The 16,757-nt window shown below is 47.0% G+C and overlaps 1 protein-coding gene and 1 long non-coding RNA gene across 7 annotated transcripts in view; one reads left to right on the top strand and one right to left on the bottom strand.

Annotated features, from left to right (window-relative positions):
- Nucleotides 1-16,757, bottom strand: part of GRID1 (glutamate ionotropic receptor delta type subunit 1) — a 695,423-nt gene that overhangs the window by 318,307 nt on the left and 360,359 nt on the right. The gene's annotated exons all lie outside the window — the stretch shown is intronic.
- Nucleotides 8,443-14,102, top strand: LOC121036888 (uncharacterized). Its single transcript, XR_005793520.1, has 3 exons — nt 8,443-8,838; nt 13,648-13,726; nt 13,819-14,102. It is a non-coding gene; the product is annotated as an uncharacterized LOC121036888 (long non-coding RNA).

The following is a 16,757-nucleotide window of genomic DNA, read 5'->3' on the forward strand; positions in this document are numbered from 1 at the left end:
AACAATAAATTCTGCCAAAATCATTTAGTCAACAATCCTTCCTTTCTCCATGGTGTTTGATTCCTCCTTTATCTTCTATTAAGTTATTTTATGTAATAGGATCTTCTACAGACTTTGTTGTTGCTATAAATTTGTTTTGCACAGTATCTCTTTATCTCTCTGATTTAATTATATGTTCTAGAATCTGTTAATAGTTGTCCCCTTCATTATTTCTTGTTTTTTAAGTATTTTTATATTGACCAGGTTTCCCTTGCCAGTGTAATTTTCTTTTTATTTATTTTTTTAAGAGAGAGAGAATGCGAGTGGGGGAGAGGGACAGAGAAAGAGAGTCTTAAGCAGGGGCTCCATCCCACGACCCTGGGATCATGGACCTGAGCCGAAATCAAGAGTTAAACACTCAGCTGACTGAGCCACGCAAGTGTCCCTTGCCAGTGTAATTTTCTAATCAATTTGTAAAAGTCCAATTAAAAAAATGATTGGGATTTTGATAGAGATTGAACTATAATTATAAATTGAGAATAGACTTTTTTATATTTACCCGAAAGACTCTATCTGGGACTATTGTAAGTCACCTCAATTATTCTTCTTTATTTTTTTTTAGTGAGATATGGTGAAATGCCAAAGAGCATGGACTCTGGAGTAGATTATCTGGGTTTGAATGTCAGCTCATCTACAAACTGGAGCTATGTATCAGTTAGTGCTGCTAGGTGACGACCAGAAAATCTTGGTGGCATACAACATTGAGGACATATTTCTCCCACTGGCAGGTCTTTGGGTCAGCTGAGTGGCCCGGCTCTACATTCTCATTCCTGTGGCTCAGGTGAGAGGACACTGAGTACCTGGGGCAGGCTCTTCTTGTTGTGGTCAGAAATGGAGGAAAGGGGAAACATTCCCCACCCCTGAAAGCTTAGACTCAGAACTTTCACATTCACTTTTGCCCACATAACATGAGTCAAAGCAAGTTCATGGCCAGGTCCAGTATCAATAGTGCATGGAAGTAACTGATTGGAGGATATTTAGGGATAGGAATGAATACTTGCTGGACAATAATTTCATCTACTATACCATATGACCTAGGGAAATTTACCTAAAACCCAAGGTTCAGTTTTCTTTTTTAATAAAATAGAGATTATCACCCTGCCAACTCATGGGCTGCCATGAGGACAAAATAGAATAATGTCTGAAAATCACTCAGCATCATGCCTGATGAGTAGCAGAACTCAGTAAATGTCAGGTATTATTATTCTTTCTAATTCTAGGCCAAACACTGCAATTGGCCTTTCGAACCTTTCAGGTTTTGCATGTTTTAGATTTTCTCTTGTGTTCTCTGACACATTGTGCCAGTCATTGGAGATATTTGGAATCATCATCTCTCAAGTAAATAAACAAATTCTGAGAGCACCATATTACCTAGGCTCCTATATATTACACGGTGGGCTTGTGTGGCACTGATTACAGAGCCATCCTTCTTGACTTGTCATCATATAATGTTTGATCTTTGTGCCACAGCTCTTCACAGACAGTGGACATGTTGAAGGAGACAGAGCCAATATTGAAGTCCTCTTTTTTTTTTCTTTTTTTTTTTTAAAGCTTTTTTTTACTTTGGTGTAGTTTTTTGTTTGTTTGTTTTAAATTTTTTTTAATGTTTATTTATTTTTGAGACAGAGAGAAACAGAGCATGAACAGGGGAGGGGCAGAGAGAGAGGGAGACACAGAATCCGAAACAGGCTCCAGGCTCTGAGCTGTCAGCACAGAGCCCGAGGCGGGGCTTGAACTCACGGACTGTGAGATTATGACCTGAGCCGAAGTCAGACGCTTAACTGACCAAGCCACCCAGGCGCCCCTTGAAGTCCTCTTTTGATTGACATCAATCAGTGGATCAATAACCTCTGGATATATGCTTAAAGTTATACATCAACCTAACTGACCTGTTTAAAATTCTATGCTTCCCTGTTTCCTCTAGAAGGGCCTCATACAAATCTGAATAGGCATCCCCAGTCCTATTATATATTCTTGTCCTGAGTATGAATTTCTCCAAAATCTCCTTGTATGGCTCTGTTGGTTTATTCAGACATTCCCTATCTCCACTAGAGGTATTCACGATTATGTGCCCACATTCATTTCAGAGCCTCTACAGCCCAAAGAGTCATCTTTCCTTATTTTGACAAAAATATTGGGATTTCTTTGGGACTTTTGCAATTCCCCTTACCAAATTGTAGGGTGAGAGCATCTTTTGCCCAGCCTTCCCTTCCTGGCTTCAGAAACTGAAAGGCCATCTGGGAAATCTGTCACAAGGCTCCCCTCACTTCCACTTCACCAAATGGTTCCTCCACGCTGTCCACATTTAGGGCCAAGATAGCAATTGTCTTCATCAAATCCTCTGTCATATAGGAAATAAAATTTCCAAAAAGCTATAAGATGCTTGATGAGACCTAGCAGGTGGCTAGTTTGTGACTGGGATCAGCTTAGGGGTCATCCTAGAATTTTCAAACAGGGGATGCCAACTGGCCTCCCTGTGGACATTGAGCTGGGGCCAGTTTATAGTAGGCTAGGCTGGAACCCCAAATTCCAAGGACTGGCTTTTCTTGGTCCAGACCTGTGGTCAGTGAGTCTCCAAGTAGCCCTACTTCAACAAGTTCCCATAAGGCAAGAGACCATCGAGAAGATGATCAAGAAAGTCAATGCTCAGGGCACCTGGGTGGCTCAGTCAGCTGAGCATCTGACTCTTTATTTCAGCTCAGGTCATGATCCCAGAGTTGTGGGATCGAGACCTACATCAGGCTCAGCACTGAGCACGGAGCCTGCTTAAGATTCTCTGTCTCTCTCTGCTCCCCTCCCCAACTCATGGTCTCTCTAAAATAAAAAATAAGGAGTTAATAAAAAAAAGAAAGTCAATGCTCAAGGCCAAGCTCTTACATAGGCCATCTGCCCAAAAACTAGGTTCATTTGTGCTCCCCCAAAAAGATGATAGTGATTTTTTCTTGTAATATATATTTCACCTATAAGAAGAGTTTAACCTATTTAAGACTTTTTCCTTTATTACTCTTCCAAAATCAATCACTTGAATGATGTGCCATTGGTGAGAGTATGGGGAGCCCTGAGAGAGCTCACCGAAGGTGCAAGGGCCCTCTCTCTCTCTGTTCACCTCGCCAGCTAACCGCTGGGTTGGCGAGCATCGTCTAATAGACATGAATGCCTCTGCACTGTATGTCTCATCCTTCTCAGAACCTGGACAAGATTGTGCTATTCTCTTCCTTTCTTCTCACTAATATAAAAGCCTTTATTTTCTCTAATTTGATTATTGAGTTTTTGTTCTGTTTTCAAGTAAAAACAAAATGACCAGCGATCAAACTGTGATCATTTCCTGCAGAGATTAATCTGTCTGTAAGGCCGTGTTCTGCTGAGCACTTTGATCCACATTAATCATGCCTCAGGACCATGCTCCATCAATACAGCACAATTACTAGAGTGGCTAGCAATGAAACGATTTGGGATCACTGCCCCAAGAAGTAGGGATTCCTCTAGACCAAGGGAAGGCAGTGAGAGCTATTGCTCATCAGACCTATGCCTGGTCCTCTTCAGAGATGAAAGAGCGAGCTACTGCCTCCTTGTCTTAGAAAACCTAACCCAGCCAGCTAGCCTCCCTGCCCCTTGTCACCCCTTGCCCTGCCCTGCGTGTACACCAACAGAGGGGTGCTCACATTCCAAGCTGATTCCCAGGAGACAGAGCCCTCCTGTCTCCCAGTGTCCCTACAGCAGCTGCTCTGTCAGCCATAGCCACATCTCCTTCTTTCTGTGTATGCTCTGCAAATTTGTGCCTTCAGTCCTGACAGTCTTCAAAAGCCCCAGATAACAGGCAAAAACAAAAATCCAGAGTTTCCCAGTACCCGGGAAAATATACCACATTGGAACAGTTTGCTCCAACCATAATGGGAACTGATCTGTGAGCCGTGGGACCGTAAGTGATCTGAAATCATCAAAGGAACCATTCTCCTCCTCCTGCCGCATATGGAAGGCACTTAGGGAGGACTTATTTCTAAGCAGCAAGCACTGGCCCATGAATTCCAGTGCAGTCTTCTCCCTGGCATAGCCCAGCTCCCAGGGGAGAGGTGAAGCCCATAAAGCCTATGTAGGAGCCAAGGATGCTTAACACACTTGATTTGGGGGACAGTCCCTCCTCTGTGAATGTCAACAAATGTCTACGTTGTAGCGTTACCACAGTTGGAAGAAGACTTGAGATGTAAAAATGGTTGGAGAAGTGAGTGACGTGTAGTAGATGCTTAGAAAAGGTTTTTCTTCCACTCCACAGCCTCTTGTGGTGAAAATGCAGATGGTAGAGGCCACACATACTCTGCCCCAGGCAGATCAGATGGTGAGGAGAGAGGGAACAGGCTTCAGGGAAGAGCCCACAAGGAGGGTTAATAGCCAGGCCTGACCCAAGGGTACACACCCCATCTAAAAGGGCTCCAGTAGACACGGTGAAAAACACTGTGTAGGCCACACAAACACATCTCTGAGCTGAGTTCAGCACATGGGCAGTGAGGTTTCAATTCCAGAAGAGAGAAAGATCTGGAAAATGCAAATAGTTGTGGAACATTTCTAGCAACATAAAGGGAGCAGGCCGAAGCAAGATCCCCATGCAAACCTGCTAAGCCTAGAAGCTCTCACTTTTGCACATGCACCCTCAAGGCTGACCCCTCAGGACACAGTGCTGTGAGATTATCTCCTTTGCTTCCCTGGATTAGATTACAAACCCTCAAATCCCATGTGGAAACACCAGGCCAATCTATACATTGCAAAAACCCACTACCTGCTAAAGTCCCTCCACTGAAGGTGAAATACTAACTACTATTTAAACAGACTGGCAAGGCTGACCTCAGTATCCAATGCACTGGAGGATGGGCATGATGGCAGATATGATAACCGATGGCCATGGCAGGGCCCTCATGAGAACCAGCTCAAATTGGACCTGAAGGCCAAAGCGGCCCTGGAACTTATCCAACTCTCTAAAAGCATTTTGCTAACCTTCTGGAGCTCCCCAAATACCTGGGGTTATCCTTATAATTCTTGCTTGCTATATGAAATAAAGCCATCAATAAATGGTGGAGAGATGGACATTTTTCCAGACCATCCAGCACCCCCCCCCACCCCCCACTCACCCTGTGATCAAAGAAATATCCCGAAAACCACATCCTTGGGGTTCAGGCTCAACACCATGTAGCTGCCAGGGCTACTCCACTCATCTCTGACTGGCTGCCAGACTAAAGGATGCAGAACAGCCACATGATGTGCTGGCCAAAGTCTGAAAACATATTGCATTTGCTTATAAACATTTTCTCAAAGGAACCGGAGTAGCTTACACAAAGAATTTATCTAATCAACCGATACAACATAAATAAAGCATAATCAATTAGAACAAGAGAAAAGGGAACTACAATTGTACCAACATAAGAATTAATGGCCTTGATCTTCCTGATAGTAAGAACAAAAAAGGGAAATACATTCAGTTGCTTGGATCATGATGCCAGAGAGGAGGAAGCAGATATTCACTAAGTTCTGAAAGACACACCTCCAAGTTGTGTAACGAAGAGTTTCTTCAAGGGAAAAAGCAAATACTCATTGAATATCAACTACATACTGGGAATGCCATGACACCCATGACATACAGGGACATCCCAGCCTGTAGGAGCTTATGAGAACATGACCAGTGTGGAAGGGGTGGTGACCAGTGTGCCAGCCAAGTCCAGCTCTGACTCAGCCCCTGGCCATCCTGTGCAGAACACAGCCTGCCCAGCTGTATAGGAAGCCTTGTTTATGCACATCCTCCCTGCATCCTTATAGGGACCCTGCAAGGACATGGCTGCACTCCACAGGTTTTAAAAAAGGAGAGAGACTCAGAAAGAGTAAGCATCTTGGCCAAGTTCAAGTCAGTGAGTGGCAGAGCTGCATTCTCTGACTCCCGTGTCCAACCTCCTCCCACTACACCTAAATAAATAACAGTGCCAGACACAGAGACTATGGCAAATTCCATACCTTGTTTTCTTGTGGGACCCATGACAAAAGCTACCACTGTATAGGGGACTCTGAAGGCCCTAGGGGCATAATGAATGCCAAGTTCAGAGCTTTCTAGTAGACTGGCTCCATGGATAGATCTGAGGACTAAGGGCGCAAAAGCACAGAAGAAGGGTTGCATGAGACCTGTGCTCTGCAACCCACCCTCCCCATGCCCGATACTCATCAGCACCACCCAGAGAGACCCCACCCACAACCACATCTGCATCTCCAAGAGTGGGACCCAGGTGCTGATGTTTTGTAGGTCTCCAGGTTTCTCTATAAAGAGACAAACAGGTATTCATTTGTTAGGATTACTGTAACAAAGTACCACAGACCTGAGTGGCTTAGACAGCAGAAATTCATCTCTCCCAATTCTAGAAGTTCAAGATCAAGGTTTATGTAGGGTTGGTTTCCTCCAAGGGCTTAGAGGGTAAGATCTGTTCCAGTCCTCTCTCCTTAGCTGTGAATGGTGTCTTCACATCGTCTTCCCTCTGTGTGTCTCTGTGTCTCTGTGTACAAATTTCTCCTTCTATAAGGACACTATTCACCCTATAGTGATCCCATATAGTCACACTAAAGGCCTCATCTTATGTTTTTATTTTATTTTTGAGAAAGAGACAGAGTGTGAGCAAGGGAGGGGCAGAGAGGGGAGACAGAATCTGAAGCAGGCTCCAGGCTCTGAGCTGTCAGTGCTGAGCCCGATGCGGGGCTTGAACTCACAGAGTGCGAGGTCATAATCTGAGCCAAAGTCAGACACCAAACCAACTGAGCCACCGAGGTGCCCGCCCTAATGACCCCATCTTAACTTGATTACACAGATGCTATTTCCAGATAAGGTCACATGCTTAGGTACTGGGGTTAGGACTCCAACAGATCTTTTTTGAGGGGACACAACTCAACCATAACCAAGGGCTACAGCATGGATATCCTCAGCGACAGATGATAGTCCACAGGGATCAGGAAGCGGCCAGGAGGCCAGGCTTCCTGCCAGGTTCTATCCACTGGCCTAAACCAAGCCACTTTTGTCTATTGCCAAAACAACCTCAATAGCCTCCTACCTGGTCTTCAATAGTCCACAACTGTCACCTCCATCCAAGCTCTACATAGCAGCCAGAATGAACTTTTCAATCAAACACAAATATCATAATAGCAGTCATGGCTTCAAAGCCTTCAATGGCTGCCTATTAGTCTCAGGAGAGACCAAAGCCACTCCATCCTCGTTATGTTTCAAACGTTGTACTAGGTCCTGAAATGCTCTCCCCTTCCTTCCCCTCCCACCTGGGACTCACCTAGGTCGGGTCACAATTAGGTTCCTCACCCATCAGATCCCAGCTCAGAGGTCTTCTCCCCAAGGGTCTGGTACCACACCACAGCCCCCAGCCTGACAGTATCAAGGTGTTTTGCTCCCCACTGGATCCCCAGCACCTACAACCAAGCCCAGAATGACAGTGTTCAGTATTTATCAAGTGAAAACAAAGTATGGCAGTGATACATTTAAGTGTATTATCCTGGATTACTTTCTCTTCTTCTGTGAATGTTTAAGTACGTACTATGCCTAAGGCATCACACTAGGAGCCTTAGATATCAAAACAAACTTTAGTTCCATGTAATAGATGAAGAAACTGAATTTCTGAACCGGGTGACTGTGCAAGGTCACACAGCTAACACTGACTCCAGACCCTGAGTTCTCAACCACAAGGCTCTACTGCCTCTCACAAAGCTGGGAGTTATCCAGGACAGCTCTGATTCCTCCTTCTGTAGCTCATCTCTGGGTGTTTCTTGGGCAGCAGGCAAACCTCTGCTCCTTCTCCATGGAAAAACACCCATGTGTTCCCATCCAGAGGTCATGAGGCAAAAGGCTGATAAGAGAATAATAATACAGCCAACAGTGCTGGATGTGTCCCAAGTGGGACGGAAAAGGGGACCTGCCTCCTAAAGGCATCATCATGAATTGAGCCCTGGATCTGGAATCCCCAAATGAGGCATCAGGTATTACTTCTGCTACTTATGGAACAGGAACTTGGGAAAGTTACATGGCTTCCCTGAATCCCACTTTCCTTCTCTGTAAAATGTGACAGAATATTTCAGTGAGAACTCAGGACACCATGAACACCTAGCCCTTGGTTATGGTTGAGTTGTGTCCCCTCAAAAAAGATCTGTTGGAGTCCTAACCCCAGTACCTAAGCATGTGACCTTATCTGGAAATAGCATCTGTGTAGATAATCAAGTTAAGATGAGGTCATTAGGGCGGGCACCTCGGTGGCTCAGTTGGTTTGGTGTCTGACTTTGGCTCAGATTATGACCTCGCACTCTGTGAGTTCAAGCCCCGCATCGGGCTCAGCACTGACAGCTCAGAGCCTGGAGCCTGCTTCAGATTCTGTCTCCCCTCTCTGCCCCTCCCTTGCTCACACTCTGTCTCTTTCTCAAAAATAAAATAAAAACATAAGATGAGGCCTTTAGGTGACTATATGGGATCACTATATGGTGAATAGTGTCCTCATACAAGGTTTTTAGGGAGCACATGCCAGCCACCGTGGGCACACAGGAAATGATAGCTGTAAATCTCAGGGGTAATGACAAGGGTAAATCTCAGCAAACCACCATTCAACAGCAGCCGATGGCTGCAGAAAATCAAGAATTAACCCACAGGCTGCATGTTCCAGTTCAATCCCTGGAAGAAATGACCACCAGTAGCCAATCACAAGATACATACCTCTCCACAACTGGACAGGAATAACCCACACTTCTGCAAGCAACACCTTTGGTCAGACATGCAGCTGCAAGGTAAGGCCTGCTTGCTTTTGCTCCATTTTATGCCTTGAAATGTGCAGGCAAGGGATATGAACCCCAGTCACTCCGGGGAAAAACCCTCATGGAGTATCAGCCTTTGTGAAAGGGAATCTGGAAGTATCTGGCTACCAAGGCTGCTGACTTCACAAGGGCTTCATTGGCTGTCCAGCTTTAGATCAGTGCTCAGCAGCCACTAGGAACCTTGGCAAAGGACTTTATGCTGGTCTCGTTCAAATGGTGCCAAAGTTCCTCCAAGCTCTGCCTTCTTGCCCTGGGGTCCCATAGGCCTGAGTCCTAATGCCCAGATGTCCATATTTGGATCCTTCTCTTTCCTTTACTGTCACTGTATTCCATCCCCCACCCATCACTTCTTGATCCTGGTGTTCGTTCAATGAGTCGTTCCTTCACCAAATGCCTTGAGTGCCAACTGTGTGTCAGCACTATCACCAACATAGAGGATACAACAGGAGCAAGAAAGATATAGTTCCTTTTATTGCAGCCTGGTAGGAGAGAGACAATCAAGTGACCTTCCAACTAACATATGATATAATATTGGGTCATGACAAACACTATGGAATAAAGCAGGGCGAGGGCCAGAGGAGAACAGGGACAAGAAGGGCAGTCAGGGAAAGCCTCTCTAGGAAGCAGTATTGCACAGAGGTTCCAACAAGGTAATGAAATCAACCTGAGGCCATCTGAGAAAAGAGTGATCCAATTAGAGGGGACATCCAGTGCAAAGGTCCTGAGGTGGGAGCTTGCTTAGCATATATGAGGACCGAAAAGGAGGCACCAGAGGAGCATGGAGGGATAGAAGTCAGACAGAGACAAGACCAGGGGGAGTAGTGGCCATTTTGTGAGGACATTGGAGGTGATGAAAAGGACTCTGGATCTTTTTCTGAGTATGAGTGGACATCACTGGAAGCATTTTGAGCAAAAATGATCTGGGTTATATTTAAGAGGGTCAGTTCTGGATATAACCCAGATCATTTTTGCTCAAAATGCTTCCAGTGATGTCCACTCATACTCAGAAAAAGATCCAGAGTCCTTTTCATCACCTCCAATGTCCTCACAAAATGGCCACTACTCCCCCTGGTCTTGTCTCTGTCTGACATATATAAATTAAAAAAAATAAATTAAAAAAAAAAAAAAGAGGGTCAGTTCAGGTGCTCTATGGAAACTGCCTATAGAGTTCAATGGTGAAGTGCAGCTACCCTTGAGGACTCCTGTGGGCACAGTCAGTCAGTGAGAGTTGAGGGTGTCACAGACTGTATTGCTGACAAGGAGGAGGGGAGCCTAACCTTAGCAGCTGTGTGATTCCAGACAAGTCAGTGGTTTCTCAGAGCTGCTCTCTGCCTCGGACAATCCCATTATGACCTCAGTTTCTAATAGGAACACAACAATATAACATATGCAACCAGCTTTGCATAGTGCCTGGCTCCTATCAGGACTGTGTTTCTGCCTCCACTAGTGTCTCTACCTTTCCAGCAGAATCCCTTCCCATCATGGCTGTTGCAGCTGGAAAATACTCCCTCCGAGGAGGCTGGAAGTTTTTTAGTGAGAGCAACTCATGGGCAAACATAGGAAAACTCAAGAATCTCTTACCTCAGGACCTAAAAACCATCACAAAAAAGAAATCCTGGCACTTTTATGGCTCCCTAAAAACCCTTTAGAAACACACGTGGTATTTTTCTCTCAAGGCCCTCTGTGGTTGAACCAATTAGCCAACTTCAAGGCCAGGAACAACATAGATCTCCAGAGGCTGGTGGCCCCCAGAGAAGGAAGAACTGCCTGAGTGGGAGTGGACGCTGACCATGAGCTGGATACAGGGCTCCAGGGTAGCAGGTGGGCAACCCTACTCCTGTACCCACCACCTTGCCTAAGTGAGTATGACTGGGTTGCCTCTGCTGAGTCGATAAGTGAGACAATGGAGTCTCTCCCCACATGCTGGTCAGCCCTGGGTGCAGGCTAGGACCCAGCTCAACCAGGAAATCTGGGGAAGCCATGTGCACAAGACAGGGAAGAGAAGACAGAGCAGGGCACATGTGCTAATTCACCAGATGAGACTGAGCTGTGTGCCCCATGCGCTGCAGTAACTCCTAAGTTCAGAGTGGCACATCGCCTCAGAAATGAGCCTAGTTAATTTTCACAGACTCTAATTTTCACCCCTCTAAGATGGGCAGGACATAAAGGATTATCCCATTTTAAAGGGGAGAGAACTGATGTTCAGAAAGGGGTTGTGGAGACTTGCACAGAATGGACCTCCTTCTGAGACCATTTGGGAGTCCTAGCTGCCAACCTCTCCTCAGCCAGTGTGTCACATCCAGGGCTGTCGGACTGAATGAGCCTCTGGACTCCGTGGATGGGCCAAGGGAGATCCAGGGAGTCTCCCAGGTGGAGCCTGGCTCCTCCTCAAGGCCATGCTCCATTGCTCAGAGACCTTCCCTTGCCACAACTCTATCAAGCGAGAGAGAATCAAGGCTTGTCACTAGGCCATGGCCTTGGGGGACTGCACAGAGAAAAGGGCTCCTTCTCTTTGTTCTTCATGGCACAATATTGTTTTCTCCTGTGGCCCCTGGACTCCTCAACCTCAACATAACCAAACTGTCCCTTCTCCTACATTCCCCTGTCTCCTCTAGATACCTGGGCTTCAGCCTCTCCCCTCCACCCTCTGCCAATCTTCATGGCTGCTGGATTTCAGGAAAGTTGCCTGAACTCAGCCTTCCTCTCCACCACCAACCCCCCTGACCTTTCAGTCTCCACTCTTCCTGGCCACACAGGGAGGCCCTAGCATACACCCCTGGCCTCCTCCCTACCCTGCTAATCTTTATGCTTATTGCTAGCGACTTTTTCATAGGCTCTTAACAGATTCCCTTTACCCCTGACTGCCCAGCCTGGTGGCCTCAGAAAAGACCTGGGACCAGACAACATCGAACAAGGAAAAAATACAAGTTCCCCCTCCTTCTTATAGACTCAGCATACCCAGCCTATGCCCAAACCTGGTGAGGTCTAATCCATCCACCATCTGAACACTTGGGACCAAGGCACAAACTGTTGATGCCTATTAATAATGAAGCCCAGATGCTGAGGGGTCCTGGGGAGGAGAGCCCTCCCCCAACTGCTGAGACTTCTCCTCAACAGTACAGGCAGGTGATGGGCCTGGTCCAGAACCTGGAGGTGAAAGGCAGCAGGCAGGACCCCTGTGAAAAGCTCTCAAAAACCTGGGTGCTGGTCAGAGCCCAGCAGGTGCCAGACCCTGGGAAGAAGTATCAGAGCCAGACAGCCCCACAGAAGCCATCAGACACATCACATTAAGGTAGTGAAATTGAGGCCCAGGAAAGGGGGAGGGAAGCGTCCGCAGTCAGCAGCAAACCCAGGAGCCCTCATATTCCAGACAAAGAATACCTCCTACTTGCAGCACCTCATACTTGAAGCATCCCAAACTTAATGGAGAAAAATCTGAAAAGGTAATGAAGTTGTCTCAGACTGCCTTTGTCTTAAAGGCAATTGCCTGCAGATGGCTAGCCCAGAATATTTCCAAATGAGATGCCCTGGGAGAACCCTTGGTGGGCACCGAAGCAGTCAGTCCAAGAGAAAAAATAATAATGCAGGTTGTTGTCTAAAGCACTTGTGTGTGCATTCTATTTGGGGAAATAGCATTAGTCACAGAGGCAGCACTGATGGGGGGTGGGGAGAGGGGGCACAACTGGGGAGAGCTTGGGGGAGTAAGCAGCATGGAGAAGGTTAGCATCTCCGCCAAAGCCTGCCTACAACCTGCCCCACCCACCACCCACACTGGTGGAAGGGAACTGTCTGATGGGGTGAAAGCATATCAGGACCCTGCACACTGAGTGAGGAAGTGGGCAAGGATGCTGGGGTCTCCTGAAACTTTCCCCAGCTCCTTGGTCAGCTCAGCCTGCCTTTGCACGTGAGTGTAACACATGTACGATATTCATTCATGTGCTCAAGCATTTGCTGAGCACTAAATCCAGAGAACTGTTCTAGGTACTGAAGATACAGCAAAGGGCAATGCAGATAAAGCTTCCTTCTCTCATGTGAATGGGGGGAAAAATAACAATGCCCATTTGTTCATTTCATGGAGCTAGGATTCTTCCCATTCCCCTGTTCCACACCCTGCCCCAGAGCAGCCCCATTCTGGCATGTCTGCATCTCCCAGCTATGAGTGCTGATTCTAAGGGAAGACCACCAGCCTGAGCTCCAGGATGGCTCAGAACTTCCCTCCCCGCCACACCCTAAAAACCCCATCCATCTAGGCCAGTCACTGGAGGAGGGGGTGCACCACAACAGACACCAGAGTAGTCACTCGATGCCCAGTCCTTGTTGCTCCCAGCTCGCCAGCCTTCCAGCCCACCTTCCCGAGTGGTCTCTATAAACCTACCCTGGATGGGGTTGCACACCCACCTTCTAAAAGCTCAGTCATTGAAAATCAGACCCTCTCTCTTCCTCTTCCTCACTCACACAAGGCCTCATCTCCCTCCTCCAGTACCCCCTCTCTCCTCTCAGCCTCCCTGCTTCCTCCCAGCCTCCTTACCTCCTCTTAGTCTCACATCCCTCCTCCCAGCCTCACCTCCCTCTTGTCAGCCTCACCTCTCTCTTCTCAGCCTCCCCTCCCTCCTCACCTCTCAGCCTCCCTGTCTCCTCCCAGTCTCACCAACTTCCTCCCAGCCTTACTTCCCTCTTCACAGCCTCACCTCCCTCTCCCTCATCTCCCTGCTTCCTCCCTGCCTCCTCTTAGCCTCACCTCAGGCTCCTAGCCTCACCTTACCCAGTTCTTTCTCTCTCTAGGTCTACATTCCTTCTACTTGGATCCAGGATGCTCTTCCCCCATCACTGCCAGCATCAAACTAGCCCTTCAGATCCAACTGTAAGTGATACTTCTTCAGGAACCTTCTCAGATGTGCATCCAGAACAGACCCCTCACAACCCATCTTAACACACTTCACTTTTCCTTCACAGACATTGTGATTTATACTGTTTTGGGGGACACAGCAATTATTTGCCTGATGTCTACATCTCCTACCCACTGAAAACTCCATGAAGGAAGGTAAAAAGCTGAGTTTGTTCACCAATGAATCCCCTGCACCTAACACAGACTGTACAGAGGCCCTTGTGAGGAGTTTGAGTTTTAAGTTTAATAGAAAACCTTCAAAAATTCTTACACAGGAGGTGATGAGGTCACATTTATTGTCAGTGACTTATTAAACAACCAAAACCCAAGAGAATAAAAATATTAAAAGTTTCTTTTCCTTTAGTCATTCACCTTGGTTCCAGAATGACACCCAAAAGTTTAAGTCACTGTTAATTATCAAGAGGTCCAAGCTTATTTCACCCCCTTTCATGCCTTCCTCCACTGTCTCTCATGCCATGGCTAATCTTTGTCCTGGGGAGGAAGCATGATTTCTAAGAGATTCCTTTCATATCCCTCCCTACTCCTCAGGCCTCCCTTCCTAGGGCCTGCAGGAACAGGGGGCAAGGATAGAAACATGGCCAGTGTTGTCTGAGGTGTCCGATCACCTGTATATGAGGTGAGGTGCCCCTGGCTTCCATCTGGTTGGATCTAGTTCCTTATTATGTTGGGGGGTCCACTGCATGGAATGTGGAAAGTGAGAAAAAGAAGGACCAGGGAGGTTTCTGTTTCAGGCTCAAGTATCTAGATGGTTGTTGGAGACATTTTGTGAGGTGGGATGTTGGGAAAGGAGGAGGCTGGAGAAATCCCTCTGGGGTCTCTTAAGGCCAAGGTATGTGGGAAACATGCCTGCAGATGTCAAGGCTCAGAGGAAACGTCTGGGCTAGAGACCAGCATTTGGAGTAGTTTGATGTGTAGAGATGACAAGCCCCTGGGATAGATGAAGTCACCAAGAAAGGAGAACAGAGGAAGGAGAAGTAGCACAGCTCTGCCCCTTGGGAACTGTCAAAAGTTCAAGTTTGGGCAGGACATTGTGGGGAGCCTGTGAAGCAGAAAGTTGGCAGCTAATGACAACATGGTGAAAACCAGAGAAGAGACTATCATGGAGGTCATGCTCAACCTTGTCAAATGTCACAGCAAGGGCACCGAAGAGGGAAAGGAGCTTGGGGCGGAAATATAAAGATGGCTGGCTTTGACAAAGGTAGTTTCAGGGAAGGGAGGGTGACATCAGTAGCCACACTGTGGTGGGTTGAAATGTGGACAGAAGGAGAGGACATGGAGAGGTAAGAAACAGGGCAGTAGCTGGAGGGGAATGGAAAAACGGGTAAGGAGTTTGCAGTTTTGCTTTTCTGATGGAAGATTCTAAGACAAGTTTCTAGGCAGCAAAGCAGGAAAGTGGGAGAGGTGGAATGCAGGAGAGAGGTATAAAAGGGGGAAAGGCAAAATCCCAGGGAGGGTAAAAGCTTGGATCCAGAGTCCAGGGCAGGAAGTGGTCTTTGCAAGGGGAGGGAGACCTACTTCCTCCAGGACAACAGGATGGGGTCATGAGCCACAGGATGCAGATGCAGGTGGGGTTATAACTTGGGAGCCTGGAGATGAGACATGGCTGGGAAATGGGAAGGGAAGTGGATTGGGGATTGAGAGAAGAAGACAGAGTACAACACAGGGGTTTCGGGAGGACATGTGAATGCTGTAGAGGTGAGTGCTGAAGAGTCAAACCTGACACCCAGCTCTCCTCTTCACGGAACACCATGCACCTGTGCAAGTTGGCCTCCAGGTTCATCAGGAGTTTTGCCTGATAAATATCACAAAGAAAAGTGAACAGGGAAATTGGGCAGGCAAGGGAAGGATTATTAATGAAACAAAATCATGATGTTTAACTCAGGAGACAAGAGTTTTGTGAAGAATGTGGGGTTAAAGATCTCACCGTTCCAGCAGAAGAACTGAGGGTAGGTGGAGAACGGTAGGTTGTGCTTGTGATTTTGGATATGGGGTAGCTGTCGCCAGTGGGCTTGTCTAGAATATGAACTCCACGAGGCTGAAAGGCTCAGGTAAGTGAGGAGGTGCAACTGGAGATGAAGAGGTTATGGAAATGAAAGGCCGAAATGTGAAAGTCATCAGGAATGAGGCAGATCTGGGATGGGGAGAGAGCAAGCCCGAGGGGGAATAACACCTTCAACTTGACAGGCTGTCCACAGAGGATAACCAGGTGTCAGTTAAGGTAAGTAGGGGAAGAGAAGAGGTGGAGGTCAGGGTGTCTGTCAGCTCCAGGGTGGCAGCTGCTGAGGGAGAGAGGATGGGTGGGGAAGCAGATAGCAGGTGGAGGTTTGTGTAGGCTCAGGGACAGCTGTGACTGAAGTCAGAACAGTAGGATGGAAATTAAAAGATGCAGAGCAGTTGGTAAAGTGTCCGACTTCAGCTCAGGTCATGATCTCACTGTCCTTAAGTTCGAGCCCTGTGTCGGGCTCTGTGCTGACAGCCCAGAGCCTGGAGCTTGCTTCTGATTCTTTGTCTCCCTCTCTCTCTGTTCCTCTCCTGCTCATGCTCTGTCTCTCTCACTCTCAAAAATGAATAATTGTTAAAAAAAAAATATGCATAGCAGAGACGGGACAGTTTTAGAGCCGACATCTCTAGTGCTCTGGTTGACGGTGTGATTGATCCCAGGACACTACCTCAATTGGGTGATTCTCTGTACAAGGGCCACCTTTCTTTGTATTGTAGCCAATGTTTTCAAAGGACAAATATGTATGTTAATCAAAGAAGGCTAGGGAGGGAATTAATATTGAAAAACTACTGGTCCCAGGACATTTATATTTATGTCTGTTTAATCCTCTGATAAGTACGCAGAGAAATTATTACTGTTCCACTTCACACATGAGAACAAGGTTCAGAGAAAGTAGGTACCTCATCCAGGGGCCCCGACTAGCAAGTAACGAAGAAGAAGAAGGAGAAGGAGAAGGAGAAGGAGAAGGAGAAGGAGAAGGAGAAG

Source organism: Herpailurus yagouaroundi, unplaced genomic scaffold, assembly GCF_014898765.1.
Source record: "Herpailurus yagouaroundi ecotype Mexico unplaced genomic scaffold, PumYag 163, whole genome shotgun sequence".
NCBI classification, from domain to species: Eukaryota; Metazoa; Chordata; class Mammalia; order Carnivora; family Felidae; genus Herpailurus; species Herpailurus yagouaroundi.